Below are 14,602 nucleotides of genomic sequence, written 5' to 3'. Positions count from 1 at the left end.
TTAAACAAACCCTGATACAGCTACACCAGGGAACAACACAGAGCAATAAAAAGGAACAAGATACTAACATATGTAATAACCTGGATTTCAACGGCATCAGGCCTTATAAGAATGTCAATCTCAAAAATGGGTGGCATACTTTATAATTCCATTTATAGAACATCTTCAGCCTGATAAAACTATAGAACTGGAGAACAAAGTAGTGGTTCATAGGGGATGGAACATGATAGGAGAGAGAAAATGGTTTCTGGTCCAAAATTAAGTCTGTATTTTGACTGTGATGGTAGTTAAAGGAGTCTGTATATGAGATAAAAGGGTAAAACTATGCACACACCCAATGAATACACGAGAGAATGTCATTTTATAATCTAACAGTGCCATACCAATGTCAATTTTAAGGTTGATACTGACAATGTGCTATAATTACATAAGATGACAACACCACAAGAAGATAGGTAATAGGCTCTCTTGTGATTTCCCATGAGTCTGTTATTATTTCTAAGTAAAAATCTGGAAGTAGTTCACTGATACAGTCTTACAAACACTACATTAAATGTCAAGGAATTGCTTCTGTAAAGTTTTAATGAAGTATAAACTACCTGATAAGGCTTCTGAAACAGTCCTACCCAATTCCCAGTTATACATGAGAGGACCTGGATACTTGCTTAATAACAATTAGCCAACAGTTTAACCAATCACACCTATGTAATGAACCTCAGTAAGAATCTCGAAACTACAAAGCTTGCAGAATTTCTGATTTGGTAAAGATACTAAGGTGATGTAAAAAATAAATGTTCATACTGTTTTCCTCATATTGCCCAATATACCTCTTCCATTTAACTTGAGCCACATCCTTTATACTAAACCAGTAATCAAAACAGAACTTCCAACAGTCTATGAACTCTTTCTGGCAATTCACTTACTTTAGTTTAAAGCTAGTTGGCTACAGAAAAGTCTGGGTAGCCAGACCAGTGCTTAAAGTGGGGCAGTCTTTCAGCACTGAGACTTTGAACCTATGGGATCTGATACTAAATGCAGGTAGTGTTTAAAACTGAGCTGTAGGATTCCTGCATGGTGTTCAGAAAATAAACTGGAGAAAATTCATAGTACACTGTTAAGATTGCAGTAAGAACAATTCATATACATCTGAAGTTTATAAACACAGAGAGGAAAAAGTAATTAGTGATAAAAATCAGCAGAGAAATAGCTACAAGCTCTTCAAGGAAGAAACTGTGCCCAAGAATTTATATCCCGACTAATTATAGTCCAGCGTTAAAAACTAGCAAATGTTTAAAACTCAAAGAAAACTGTTTTTATGTGCTAACCTTAATAGTTCCGCCAAGCAATAACTAAGGCAAAATTACAAATACTCATGACTGCCAAATACAACGTAAATGTTACAACCCCTGGAAATGTTGAATGATCAACAAAAAGAGTAAATGGCATGATGTATACTTACATCTTTATGATAAAAATCTTATACCTTTAATTATGTTACAATTTATCTCAATCTATCAGTTGTAAAAGAGGATGCCATAAAATAGGTAAGTTTAATATGCTCATTTTATGTCATATTTTAGATCACATGTATGCCCCCGTCTGTCTGTCTGTCTGTCTCTCTCATACATACACAAACACACACAAATAGATAAATGAAACAGGGAAAAGGAGGCAAGAAAGGGGAGTTACAAGTTATAAGTTGAAAATGTGTAAGGAAACCAACTGATTTATAAGCCATAAACATATATTTATATTTATATGGTTAATTAGATCTGCACAGGAAAAATGCCCCTCCCAGAAACTACAAGTTAATAAACAAAAAGCCTAGTGTGAGTGTGGGATACCCCATGGTGTTGTTAGTCAGGGGCAGTCCTAGAGACCCCCCAAACAATACAGGCTATTACCACTGCTCATGGTTACCCACTAAAACTTGATGGTAAGACATCGTATGTTTTGAGCACAGCATATGAAGACATCAAACTGATCTGAAAGCTTCCTTCCTGATAGCTAGCTCAGTGCTAGATCATGCTTTGCAGCTATGGGGAGAGAAAAGCCACCATCATACCTTGCTGTGAACCCTGTGAGCTATGATAATGACAATAATGGCACAGCAAGATTTGCCTATGGGTGTAATAGTGGCATGAATGCTATGGGAGTAACCAAAAGATTGTCTTTTTTGGGTGGGGAGGGGCTTAAGGCCCACTGTAGAGGAGGGAACTCACTGGTATTCTAAACCTGATCAACAACTCGTGGCTTTGAAGACCACAGGCCCTACTGTTACTATTTTATTCATGGGACAGTGTTCTAACGGCCATTTAAATGCTTATCCTTTCACAAAAACGAGTGCCGCTCTCACCCTTCATCAGAGAAGCTTTTCATGCAGCAGCTGGTAGGTAGTTAACACAGAGATTCACAGCTAACCAAACTGCACAGAACAAGTGATGTGGCATACTCAGCCCTAAATCACACCTTCCCAACAAGGCTCAGAGAAAAAAATCTAAGAGCCAGAGGGTAGGGAGGACTACAACAAAACTGTTTTCTGGACCTAACAGGATGTCATACTCATGAAGCTACAGTAGCTATGTTTGATAAAAAAAGACCTGCACAAAACATAACCAGACAACAGTCCAGCACCAGAAAAAATGTTCAGGAAGCCCTATACCTACTGGAGGTACTACGGGCAGCTGATGGCTAATAGAGTACAGGGTCACTTTTCTTCAACAGTCCAGCCCATGGTAGGTTACCCATGTTCCAATGGGTGCAGTCCTATGCCCGTGCATATTTGGGCATCACTAACTGAATTCACTAAGTTACAACAAACAAACAAATCAGGAGGGAGTACAGGAGGAGGGGTCTAAATACATTGTACTCACATATGAACTTATCAAAGAATAAACAAAATGGGGGCTGAATGGTTAACAGTACCTGTTCCTCTTCTGAAAGACCCAGTTCAACTCCCATCTATAACTTCAGTTCTAGGGGATCAAACGCCTTCCTCAAGCCTTTATATATTGCACCAACATACATGCGGTGCACAGACACACATGTATGCAAAACAATCATATACATAAAGCATGCTTTTAATTTAGATTAAAAAAAATAAAAATAAAACTTAATCCCAGCACTCAGGAAACAGAGACAGGCGGATCTTTTTGAGTCTGTGAGTTTGAGGCCAGTAAGGTCTACAAAGTGAGTCAAAGACCGCCAAGACTACACAGAGAAACCCTGTCTTCAAAAAAACCAAAAAACCAAAAGCAAACAAACAAAAAACAAAACAAGAACAACAACAACAAAAAAAAAAAACTGAACCTAAGCAGACGTTTCAGAGTAGGAGAGAGAACTGACATTTCCTCTTTAAATACTTTGCACTAACCATGTGTGGACTCAACACAAACTACTAAGCTGCCTTTAGAAACCTTACAGCTGCTGCACACAGTGCTATTTGTGTTTTTTTCTGACCATTATACACAAAAATATATTTCTGTACTTCACAGGTCATATAAATACCAATTGTCAGATCTAAATATATTTCTATAAACTAAAAGTTTAATGTGTCACTGTATTAAAAGGAACTTATTGCTGTGATATGCCTAAAATAACAAAACAGTGAAAATTTAACACAGTAAAACATAGTACAATCCCCTGGTATATTACATAGGCACCAGTTACCATACACAGTATAGTGTATGATACATTGGGAGCTCACATATGAATGATAAGCAGTAAATTCTGGACCCATTCCATATAGATATATTTCATCCTTTCTTATTGCTCACTATGACTTACGGTACATCAATTTATTCCTGTATCAACCCACATATAGGATGTTTCTAATTATTTTCTTAATTTATGTTAGAAAATATTTTTACTAAGACAGGTAATGCCATCACAAGCCATAAACCTGCACTCATCAGAGCTAATATTTCTGTAAGCCATACAGAAATATGAAAGCTGAAAGTTGAACTAAGAATCAATATACATTTAAATTTTTTATAGGAGGTACTGTCTTTTTTCAAAGAGATCCCATTATTTTATATTCTCAATCTTTCAAATTATTTATCATCATCAACTTGATAAAGTGCTATTTTAATCTACATTATTAATGAGCAAATCCTTTCATTCTACCATTGCAATATTCAGAGAAAATATGACTAACAGCTACATTGAACTAAACACACAATGCAGTTTTTATTTTCCTGAAAGCAGCACAATACAATCAGACAGCCTCACGTAAAAAGCTAGACTCCTACTTCTCATTAAAAACATCAAAATCCTTGGGTTCCCTGGGTCCATAGTTTTCAGTGACAATAATCAAGTGACACCGAAGAAAAGCTATCCTGAGTGGCCTCTGATCCACCTACATCACACACTGCTTCCATGTTCATGCGTCTATGTGATGTGGCTGATCTCCTGTCAGACTTGAAGGTTAGAGCCCCCCCTTTTTATTTCTAATTTTTTTATTTCTATGTCTGCATGAGTGTATGCCATAGTGTGTGGGTACCTGCAGAGGCCAGAAGAGGGTATCAGATCCTCTAGACCTGGAGTTATAATGGCTGTGGCTGCCTGACATGGATGCTGGGACTGAATTTGGATCCTCTGGAAAAGCAGCAAACACTGTCAACTAGTGAGCCATCCCTACAGACAGTCTTCGTTTATATTGGGTTACTTGGTCGCATACTATTTATCAGGGTTCTCTGAATAAAAGGTATATTAGTACTATGTCTTCTTACATATTGTAAGCCTTTTCATTTGGCATTTTTGTTTTAATCACTCAGAAGTCTAGAAAAAAAAAAACCATCAAATGTTAGTGATGTTATCTTTCCATTAAGGATGACTTTTACTTTCATCTCTATATGAACATTTGTTAACTATATTATAATGATCAACATTCCTTTTAAAATTTCTATACCACAACAACAATAATCCAATACTGGTTGGGTATGTTGGTTTTTAAACTGACAAAGAAAACCACATAAAACCTAGAAAGCATGATGAAGAGCGGTCAATGAAGTCTAAAGAAACTTTATCAAATTAAGTAACTTAATTTATGTAATACTTCAAGTCAGAATTATACATGCAGTTTCTACAATTAGTATTCAAAAGTCATAAAATGGTCTAATTCAAAAGTGGACAAACATGTTTTGGGACATTAACAGATCAGAAGACAATTGTATCCAATTATAAACATTAAAGTTTTCATTATCAAGTAATGGTTTGAATAGGTTTGGTCCCCACAGACTCATGAGTTTGAATTCTTGGCCCATAAGGAGTGGCACTATTAGGGAGTGTGGCCTTATTAGAGAAAATGTGTCACTGTGGGGCAGGCTTTAAGGTCTCCTACGCTCAAGCTATGCCTGGGCAGTCTCCTGCTGTTGCTTGTGGATCAAGATGTAGAACTCTGGGTTCCTCCAGCACCATGCCTGCCCGCATGCCACCATGCTCCCAACCATGATGATAATGGACCAAACCTCTGAAACTATTAGCCAACCCAAAATACATACTTTTCATTATGCTTGGGCTGGAGAGATGGCTCAGCAGTTAAGAACTGTTGTGCTTGTGGTATCTCTGTAGGGCAATAAAACCCAAACTAAGACAATCTTCCCACAGTCAACATTTATGACATTATTCTTTACATATCGTGGTTGTGTTCAGTGCACAGTGCTTGCCTATACGCTTACAAACAAGTGGGTAAAACAACGCAACGATGTGTTCATAAGCAAAGAGAAGATCATCAACCCAGGCCTCAAAGTAAGTAAGGGAATCAGGAAAGTCTTCCTGAGAGAGAACAGTGAAAGTAGAAAGCAACTCACATAACCACCTTCTGAAAAAGGTAGAAGGTAGCCAGGAATCCTGAAACCATCATGATCTCTTCTCTCCTTCAATTCCGACATATCAACAATTATTAAATCCTATTCATTACTCTCCAAAAATTTTCCCTGACTTCTTCAACCTCTCTGTATTCTCTCTGTATTGCCACTACCCACAGTAGACTCTGATCTTACTCACAGTCCAGTGTAGGCAATTCTCTCCTACACTGGCTTCCTTACCTGTCTTACCATATCCATCCCACTCTGTTCTTAACATAATCACTGTAATTAGTGATCTTTCAAACACTCAAACCTAACAGGTCACTGTGCAAACTAAAACACTTAAGAACAGCTCTCAAGACAAACCCTAGAAATTCAGCAGTAATTTGCAATCCTTTTATGATCTGGTCCCAGCTTACTTCTGCTACAACCCTAGCATTTCCCACTTTACACTCTGGTCATTCAAACTTCTTTCACATACTACATTGGGGCCTACCTTTCCTGTAACTAGAAGATAGAGACAGAAAGATTTCTGTTGAATTCAAGGCCAGCCTGGTCTACAATAGTGAGTTCCAGGACAGTCAGGGCTACAGAGTAAGACCCTGTCTCAAAAACTAAAACTAATTAAAATATCCGCTGTCAGACACTTAGTACCCTGTATTATACTTCTCAGGTAGGATTCTGCCATTTAAAGGTAATAAGTAAATAGGAACCAACCTATCTTTTTCAGTTATATCCCAATAGCTACAATATTTACCACAGTCATAGTTATTGAATAACAATAAATAATAAGAATAATATTCAACTTAAACTTTGTGGTACTGGTTATTGTTGATTTGGTCTTTTAGGGCAGGACCTTCTGTATACCCCAAGATGACCTGGAATTTGGCTGGTAACCCAAGCAGGCTTCTTCTTGTCCTCCTGCCATCTCAGTCTCTGAAGCGATCAGGTCATAGATGTGCACCACAGGTGTACACCACACCTGGCTTTGCTAAGTTTTATTGGCCACACTGGACATCCTACTCCTTCATAAGCAAGCATATTTTATGTGAAGCTCTTCATAACACAAGATACTATAAACTTATTTAGCATAAACAAGCATAAATCAATAACCACTTGTTGGATATGGCTGAATAAACAACACAAACCCTCATCTCATATATAATGTTTCTCTTTAAGCTACTTAAAACAACTCTCCTTCACTCAGATTTTTATATATGAAAAATGGCAAGAATGCAGGTGTAATTTTTTGTTACTGTTTATGAAGATATGAAAAGTTCTTTTAAATAAGTTAAGGATAACCAACTCTTGATTTCAAATTACACATAACTATTTTTCATGGCGAAGAGTTTAAAAAGAGAATCTCCCATATCAGAAAGCCAAAGTAATAGTCCAAAGAACAAAAAGATATGTGATAATATTGACAGGCTTTAAAAAGCACTGTTGTTTTCAAGAGAACTGAAAGAATGCTTCTTTGCACATTTAAGTGAACATGATGATAGGATTAGTTTTCACAAGGGTTTAAAAGAATTCCTGCCAATGAATGTTTTCTCTATGTGTCCATATAATTAGAATCAAGTCAAGAATTCATATATATCTCACCTTCAAATTTACTTTTCTCCCATTCCTTGATAAGAAAGCAAGATAAAATACTAATAGTTTGGCAGACATAAAGACAGGATGGACTTAATTCATATTCTTAAGTAGAAGTTTTCCCAGGAAATCTGTATTACTTTATATGTAAATTAGATTCCAGACACACAAATTTCAAACAAAGAACTGAAATTTCCTCTTTTAAACAACCTACAGCATAAACCTTAACTGGGACCATCGCTCTTTTTATACAAGTCCAATTTTCCACGTGTATAAACTATAAAGTTAACTGGCAGAATCTCAACATCAGATACTTTAATGAAACATTATCTAAAAAGTCTTTATACCACAGAAACACTACCAAAAAGATTCACTCATACTGTCTTTTTTTTTTTCATACTGTCTTTTCTTGACAAGAATTTCCAAACTGATCCTATAAAACCAAAGCATTCTCAAAATTTCCCTGTGCAAACTGGCAGTAAGTTTTTAATGTTGGTTATCGTTGGAGTTCAGAACACAAAACCCTAATGTTTTGGTGGTCAGTGTTTGCCACCCAAAATGCATTTCCACTGGCATATTTTCATCAGATTACTCTGAGGACTGACAAGTTTTCAGTATCAGGAATAGAGATGATCTTGCTTTTTACAGTGCTAGGGACTGAACTAACCACTTTGCCCACGCCAGTCAAGTTTTCTAACACTGAGTTCTAAGCCCTAACACTTCCGGTATAACTATTACCTGGCTTTATTTACATAACAAATCTTTATTTCTATACAATCCCTCCATTCACATACCTATAACATAACCGCCTCCAGAAGTCCATAATCTCTATTCCTTTCTATTTTCTACAAATATTCCATATACAAAAATGGAATCATCTGGTCTGTCTTTGAGCCTCATATTTTGTAAGGTTCTTATTTTAACATGTCATTAAATTTGTTTTTTTTCTTGTTAGTCTAACTATATCAATTTAATTCACAGACCAGCCAAGAACCCAGAGGGTAGATGAGTATAAAACAAGAGAAATACAATGTAATTACTATTTTATTACACATGCTAAGGTCACTATAGTAGCCAATAGATCATTATCAGTGCTTTAAAGCTATTAAATTAATTTAATGCTTCATTTTTATATTCATAAGCCCATAGTCCTTCACTTTGTCAATGACTGTAAATATTTCCCATTACTCTAAAGTCAGAAAAATTAAGTAACATAAATAACAACATGAGAGCATATGATCTTCAAATATGTGGCTTGTCAGTAATGTGTCATGATAATAAACAAATGGCCTTTCCACCATTTCTGTACTCCATGTTTAAGACTTTACAAGAAGACTTGTATGTTCAAGTATTTTATTTGCCTACTATTCAAACAATATTGTTTCAATATGACTTTTTTAAAAAATCCTGAGTGTTTTACCATATGTATGTATACCATACACATGCCTGGTGGCCACAGGTCAGAAAAGGTATCGAATCCCTTGGAACTGGAGTTAAAGATGGCTGTGAGCTACCATTTAGAAGCCTGGACCCAAACCCCAGTCTTCTGGAAGAGCAAAGCAGCCAATGTTCTTAACTGCTGAGCTTTCTCCAGCCAAATGGAAAATATAACATACATGACATCTTTTGGATTTGAAAAATATCTGAGTATTTTTTAGACAGCATATAAGATCAAAAGAAACATCAAACAGCCACGACTAATTTAACTTAAAGGTTAAAAGGAATTTCTCATCAAAAGATACTCAAAATACTGAAAAGCAGCAGGTATTTTACTAACTTCATAATTTCACACATTAAATAGAACCACACAATTCCCAGCTGGATATGCTACCTTCTCCATGTAACACCCCGGTGCACCCCACCCTGCTGGACACTCCCTGCTGCTCCGGCTCACGCTTAACCCTCCATGATCATCTTTAGGGGTAGAGTCTTTGCAAAGTAAGTGGACTGTAAAAAAGGGGGATGGCTCAGTGCCTGCTTCGCATGCATGAAGATCTCAGTTGAGGTTCACCACACTCAAGTCAAAAGTCAGCAGGAGGGGAATGTCTGTGATCCCAGCAGCGGACAGGCAGACACAGGCAAGGCATGGCTGAACTAGTGAGCTCCAGGTAATGAGCGAGAGGAAGAACCCCTGACTTCAACCTCAGGCCTCTGCAGAGATGCACACTCACAGGCACATGTCACAGACAAATTGTTTTTTAATTACAGTAAAATGAAAACTTTCACTGAACTTTTTAAGTTTTGTACACAACAGCACTGTGAAAATATTTACACTGTAGTTACCAAAATTAGCTTAGTTAAGAAAGAAAGAAAGAAAGAAAGAAAGAAAGAAAGAAAGAAAGAAAGAAAGGAAGGAAGGAAGGAAGGAAGGAAGGAAGGAAGGAAGGAAGAAAAGAAAAGAAAAGAAAAGAAAAGAAAAGAAAAGAAAAGAAAAGAAAAGAAAAGAAAAGAAAAGAAAAGAAAAGAAAAGAAAAGAAAAGAAAAGAAAAGAAAAGAAAAGAAAAGAAAAGAAAAAAAATATTGAGACAGAGTCCAGCTGGCCTTGAATTTACTATGACGCCAAAGATGACACTGAACTTTCAGTCTTCTCCGCTTTACCTTCAAAGTGCTGGCATTATAGACACAGAGCACTGCACCTGGCTTAAAAGAAAAAAAAAAAGTTGTTTTGAAAATAGTGTCCCTTTTTCAAAAAGTAATTTTTTTTCTCAAGCTCCAAAATATTTTTTTATATTTTATACCTAAAACATCTGCCATCCAATTTTTGGCAAACTTTCGCTGATCATATTTAGGCCTTTAGTACTCAAAACAAAACTTGGTATTAGATAGTCTTTGCACTATTACATACTTTGTTGTTAACCCATGTTATGCATGTACTATTACAAGTTATTATACAACAGGAAGAGAAAACCTTTAAAATACTGCAGCACTCCACATTATTTACTAAGTTCCCATCATGGCTTGGTGGGTATTTTGAATTGAGGCCATATTTCTAGGATTAAGAATTTCAAGCCAGGTATGGTGGCTCACAGCTTTGATCCCAGCATTCTGGGAAGCAGAATCAAGCAGATCTCTGTGAGTTCAAAGCCAGCCTGATCTACAAAGTGAGTCCAGGACAGCCAAGGGCTACATAAAGAAGCCCTATTTCAAAAAACCAAAAAAAGGGGGAAAAAAAAGAAAAGAAAAACGAATTTCAGAACACTACTTCCAAAGCACAGAAATAAATGTCTTTAAGATTAAATCATAAAATTTACTACTTTAAGCTGCCTAGTATATAAGCATCTCACTTCTATGAATTCAGAACTATGATTAACACAGAGATATGCCAGTATTTAACAAAAAGTAACTTTTCTTCTATCCACCCATATATGGTCACAAATTTCAAGATATCTTAATATTAAGATATAAATGCAAGTATTTGAGCTAGAAATTAAGGCTTTGAGTGAAATGTATATCCCAAATATATACAAACTAAAGCATCACAATTAAATAGACTCTTCACCAGGTCATTTGATCTCTGTTTGTTTGTTTGTTTTGTTTTGAGTTTTCGTTTATTGAGATAGGGTTTCTCTGTGTAGTCCTGGCTGTCCTAGACTCACTGTGTAGACCAGACTGACCTCGAACTCATTGCCTCTCTCTCCCCAAATGCTAGGATTACATGTGTGCGCCACTATGCTTGGCTCATCTCTTACACAACCCTAAATTCTGGTAAAAATAATAGTAATAATAGTAATTGTCATCCTGACAAATTTCCCAATCCAGGTGACTGAGAGATGACAAGAGAAATAAAGTTTATTCTCAGAAAAACAATAAAAGCTGCAACAACACTTTGGCCATTTTGTCATGTATAAAGAGGTTACGTTTTCAAACAACACTGATCAAGAAAAACGTGCTAAAATTTTCACATATTTCACAGCTAATCAAGCGACTAGAGGTTAAATATAAAATTCCACCTTTGAAAATTTTAAGGTAGTAATATGTTATTGTACCACTCCAACACTTTCAAGTAATTATTTTCATTTACTTTTCCACTAAATGCTTGTTGATACATTATGTTTCACCTCATTAGGCAAAATTTTCCAATAATAAAAGCTTAACACTAAAACCTTTAAACCATGTAATTCAGGTTTGAAATCTTTCTGAAATATACATTTTGTAATATTTAACAAATTATACCAGTTGACTTCTTTATGGTACCCCATTATCCCTGAATTATTCTATTTAAAACAAATGGCATCTTGAAAGATTCCACATACTTACAAATACTAAGTTGCTATAAAATACTATCTTTTTTAAAAATGTCTTCCAACCGTCTTTTCTATTTGTTTTGAGACAAGGTCTCTAACAGACTGGCACAGACTAGCCTGAACTCAGGACAATCAACTGCTGGGATTACAGCCACCACACCCAGCTTTCTTTTTTTTTTTTTTTTTTTTAAGTAGTTTCCCAGGCTCTTATGGTCAAGTCTGTTACAGCCTATAGGAGTAATTTCAATTTTTTTACCATTTGGTAACTATTTTAATTGCCTATTATATAAAGGCCTCAATTAAGATCTGGGGAGTTTTAAGGATTTTTTTTTTAAATGCATTTAAGACCAAGAATGTGCTAATATCTCCTTGCCCCTTTTAATGGCCTATTCAGTTTGTCTGGTAAATTCTTGGTTTTGCATTATTAATAACTTTAAAGTAATTTTCTACTAAGAATCTACAAGGTCAAAACACTGTTAATACATTAAAAAGCAATAAAGACAAACAGCCAGTGCTCAACATGAATCTTATGTTTCAGGAAAAAGACATTAAGCAAATCATTATAAAAGTGATGAATGTTATAAAAGAGAAAACACAGATTCTTTACATCTAGAAAGCAAAAATCTTCCAAACGACATGACATCACACTAAGGCCTGAAAGAGACACGGGTAGTATCAGAAATTCTTAGTTTCCTAATAACTTTGAGATACATGGGATATTATATATAACATTTAAGGTAAACTGCTGAAATGAAGAAAAAAAATCTAAAAGAAGGAATACCCCAAATTTCTGTAAGTCTCTCTATACCATTTAAGAAATAATAAAGTTACTTAACTGCTGGATGTAGTCACACAGACCTATAATCTCAATACTTAGGAGGGAAGAAGATGATTGATTCTAAGGCAGTCTGTCTATATTACCTAAGGAGACCCATTCTCCAAAATTACTCACCAAAATTACTCAGTTCTCAAGTTCAAACAGTAAAAACAAAGAAAGTTTTCCATCAGGATCTGATTGCTGACCACAGAATCAGATTTACCTAAAGAATGAGCACGTCAACCAAGTATAAAAATAATGTTTTTTTTATTATACACAGAAGTAATATTTATATAATAAAATTAACTGTGTTCTTAGTATGTCATTCTTTATGTATTGCCTAAAAGAAAACAATATTTAAATATAAATTTAAAATACATCACCAATAAGCCCCAAAATTATCACACACTAGGCTGATATGTCCTCTTTGTACTTCATTAAAATATTAATAAAAAATTAGGTAAAAGTTTTAAGTAATAATTTAAATATCCCTTAACATTAATACACATCTATAGTCAATGAATTAGGTACACAAGAAGTAACCACTAAAAATATATACTCCATTGAAACTCTACTATAGGGCTTAAAATACTGGATGATACCAAAGATATGGTTAGGTGGGTTAAAACAGGCCACCTCGGAGCCTGAGTTCTGTCCAAGGACCTGAACAATGCAAGGAGAACCGGCTATGGCTCTGACCGGCACACACACAGCTCGTTGTGACACTCACTTGCCTGTACACATACACACTTGAACTAAGTTTTTAAAGATTTAAAAAATATTACTGGACCAAACAGCTGTTCTCACAGTTCCCAGATGAACCTAACGTCTAACCCTTGTTCTTTTCCTACCCTTTAGAGACCACCCACGGGACAGTCTCAGTGTTAACTGTGTGAGCCCATGACACAGCTGTTACAGCACTTGGCACATGTGTAAGTGTGGCTTGTCCAGCTCCTGCAACAAACCCTAACTGAGGAAAAGAGGGACAAGTATTTACCTCTGCACCTCAGCACCTCCGACAAGTATGACATGCAAATGATAACTACTAAGAAAGGCTTCCATGCAAAGTGGACGATACAAGAATTACAACCTGGAAAACCTGAAGTATTAACTGATAAAATTAATTTCAAATTCTAGAAACTATTTATATCAGAACAAGCCATTTGATACTCATTAATTCCAGGACATTAGAAACGAAACAAATCAAAAGAACAAGGCATGGTGGTGAACCCTACAGAATCCCAGCACTCGAGACGCTGAAGCAGAAGGCTGAGTTACAGGCCACCCCGGCGCTTCAGAGTTTGAGGTAAGCTTGGGCTGTGTAAGATTGTATCTGATAAAGTAGGAATAGGGAGAGCAAGAAGAAATTAAAGATCTTTTTGGCACATGTGTGATGTGTGCGCACCTGTGTGTGTATGTGTGCACAGAGAAGTCAACATAAGGTTTCGTCCTTTTTTCTCCTTCATTCTCAAAAACAAATTTTTTTAAAGAAAGGTTCTGATACCAAATCCAGAGCTCACCACTTCAGGCAGACTATATGGGAGCAAGCCCCCAGGAGCTGCCAGGCTCAGCCTCCACTAGCACTGGGGTTACACAGGTGGCTGCCAGGGATCCAAGCTCAGATCCTCAGGCTTACATACCAAGCATTTTACCCATGCAGCCATCTCCCCAGCCTCAAAAAAAGACTCGTCAGCTATAACATTTTATAATTAAAATAGCAGGCCTTCTAATAACAGAGGGTAAGTAACATATTGAAACATAATTAATTCATAGAGCTATAAAGATGTCACAGAAACAATTCATAAAACCCTCTCAGGTGTATTTAACAGGCTGGTTCTGTCCTTTTAAAAAAGGTTTAGGGTTGGGCGCAGTGGCACTCACCTGTGACTCCAGCACTGAGAGAGGCAGAGACAGGCAGATGTCTTTGAGTTTCAGGCCAGCCTGATCTACAAAGCAAGTCCAGGACAGGCAAGTCTACACAGAGGAACCCTGTCTCAAAAAACTGGAAGGAAAAACAAAAAGGTTTAGATCTAGACAGTGTGTTCACTCTTTCCTGTAAAAGAACCCTTACTGTACAGAACGCACCATCTTTTGTTACCTCTTCTGACCAGCCTATTTGTAATGAGACAGTATGAAATCTA

General features: G+C 36.3%; 1 protein-coding gene across 4 annotated transcripts in view; it reads right to left on the bottom strand.

Annotated features, from left to right (window-relative positions):
• The window catches only part of Shoc2 (SHOC2 leucine rich repeat scaffold protein), an 86,320-nt gene that overhangs the window by 67,228 nt on the left and 4,490 nt on the right, over positions 1–14,602 (bottom strand). The window contains exon 1 of one of the 4 annotated variants that reach the window (XM_060391113.1): positions 9,999–10,028. The exons of the other annotated variants lie outside the window; for them this stretch is intronic. The gene's annotated coding sequence lies outside the window, so the exon portion shown is untranslated. Of the gene's footprint in view, positions 1–9,998; positions 10,029–14,602 lie in introns of those variants that run through there. 4 annotated transcript variants of the gene reach the window in all.

Source organism: Meriones unguiculatus, chromosome 1, assembly GCF_030254825.1.
Source record: "Meriones unguiculatus strain TT.TT164.6M chromosome 1, Bangor_MerUng_6.1, whole genome shotgun sequence".
Classification (NCBI taxonomy): domain Eukaryota; kingdom Metazoa; phylum Chordata; class Mammalia; order Rodentia; family Muridae; genus Meriones; species Meriones unguiculatus.
The sequence above is the reverse complement of the archived record's forward strand: the minus strand, read 5'-3'. Positions and strand labels throughout refer to the sequence as shown.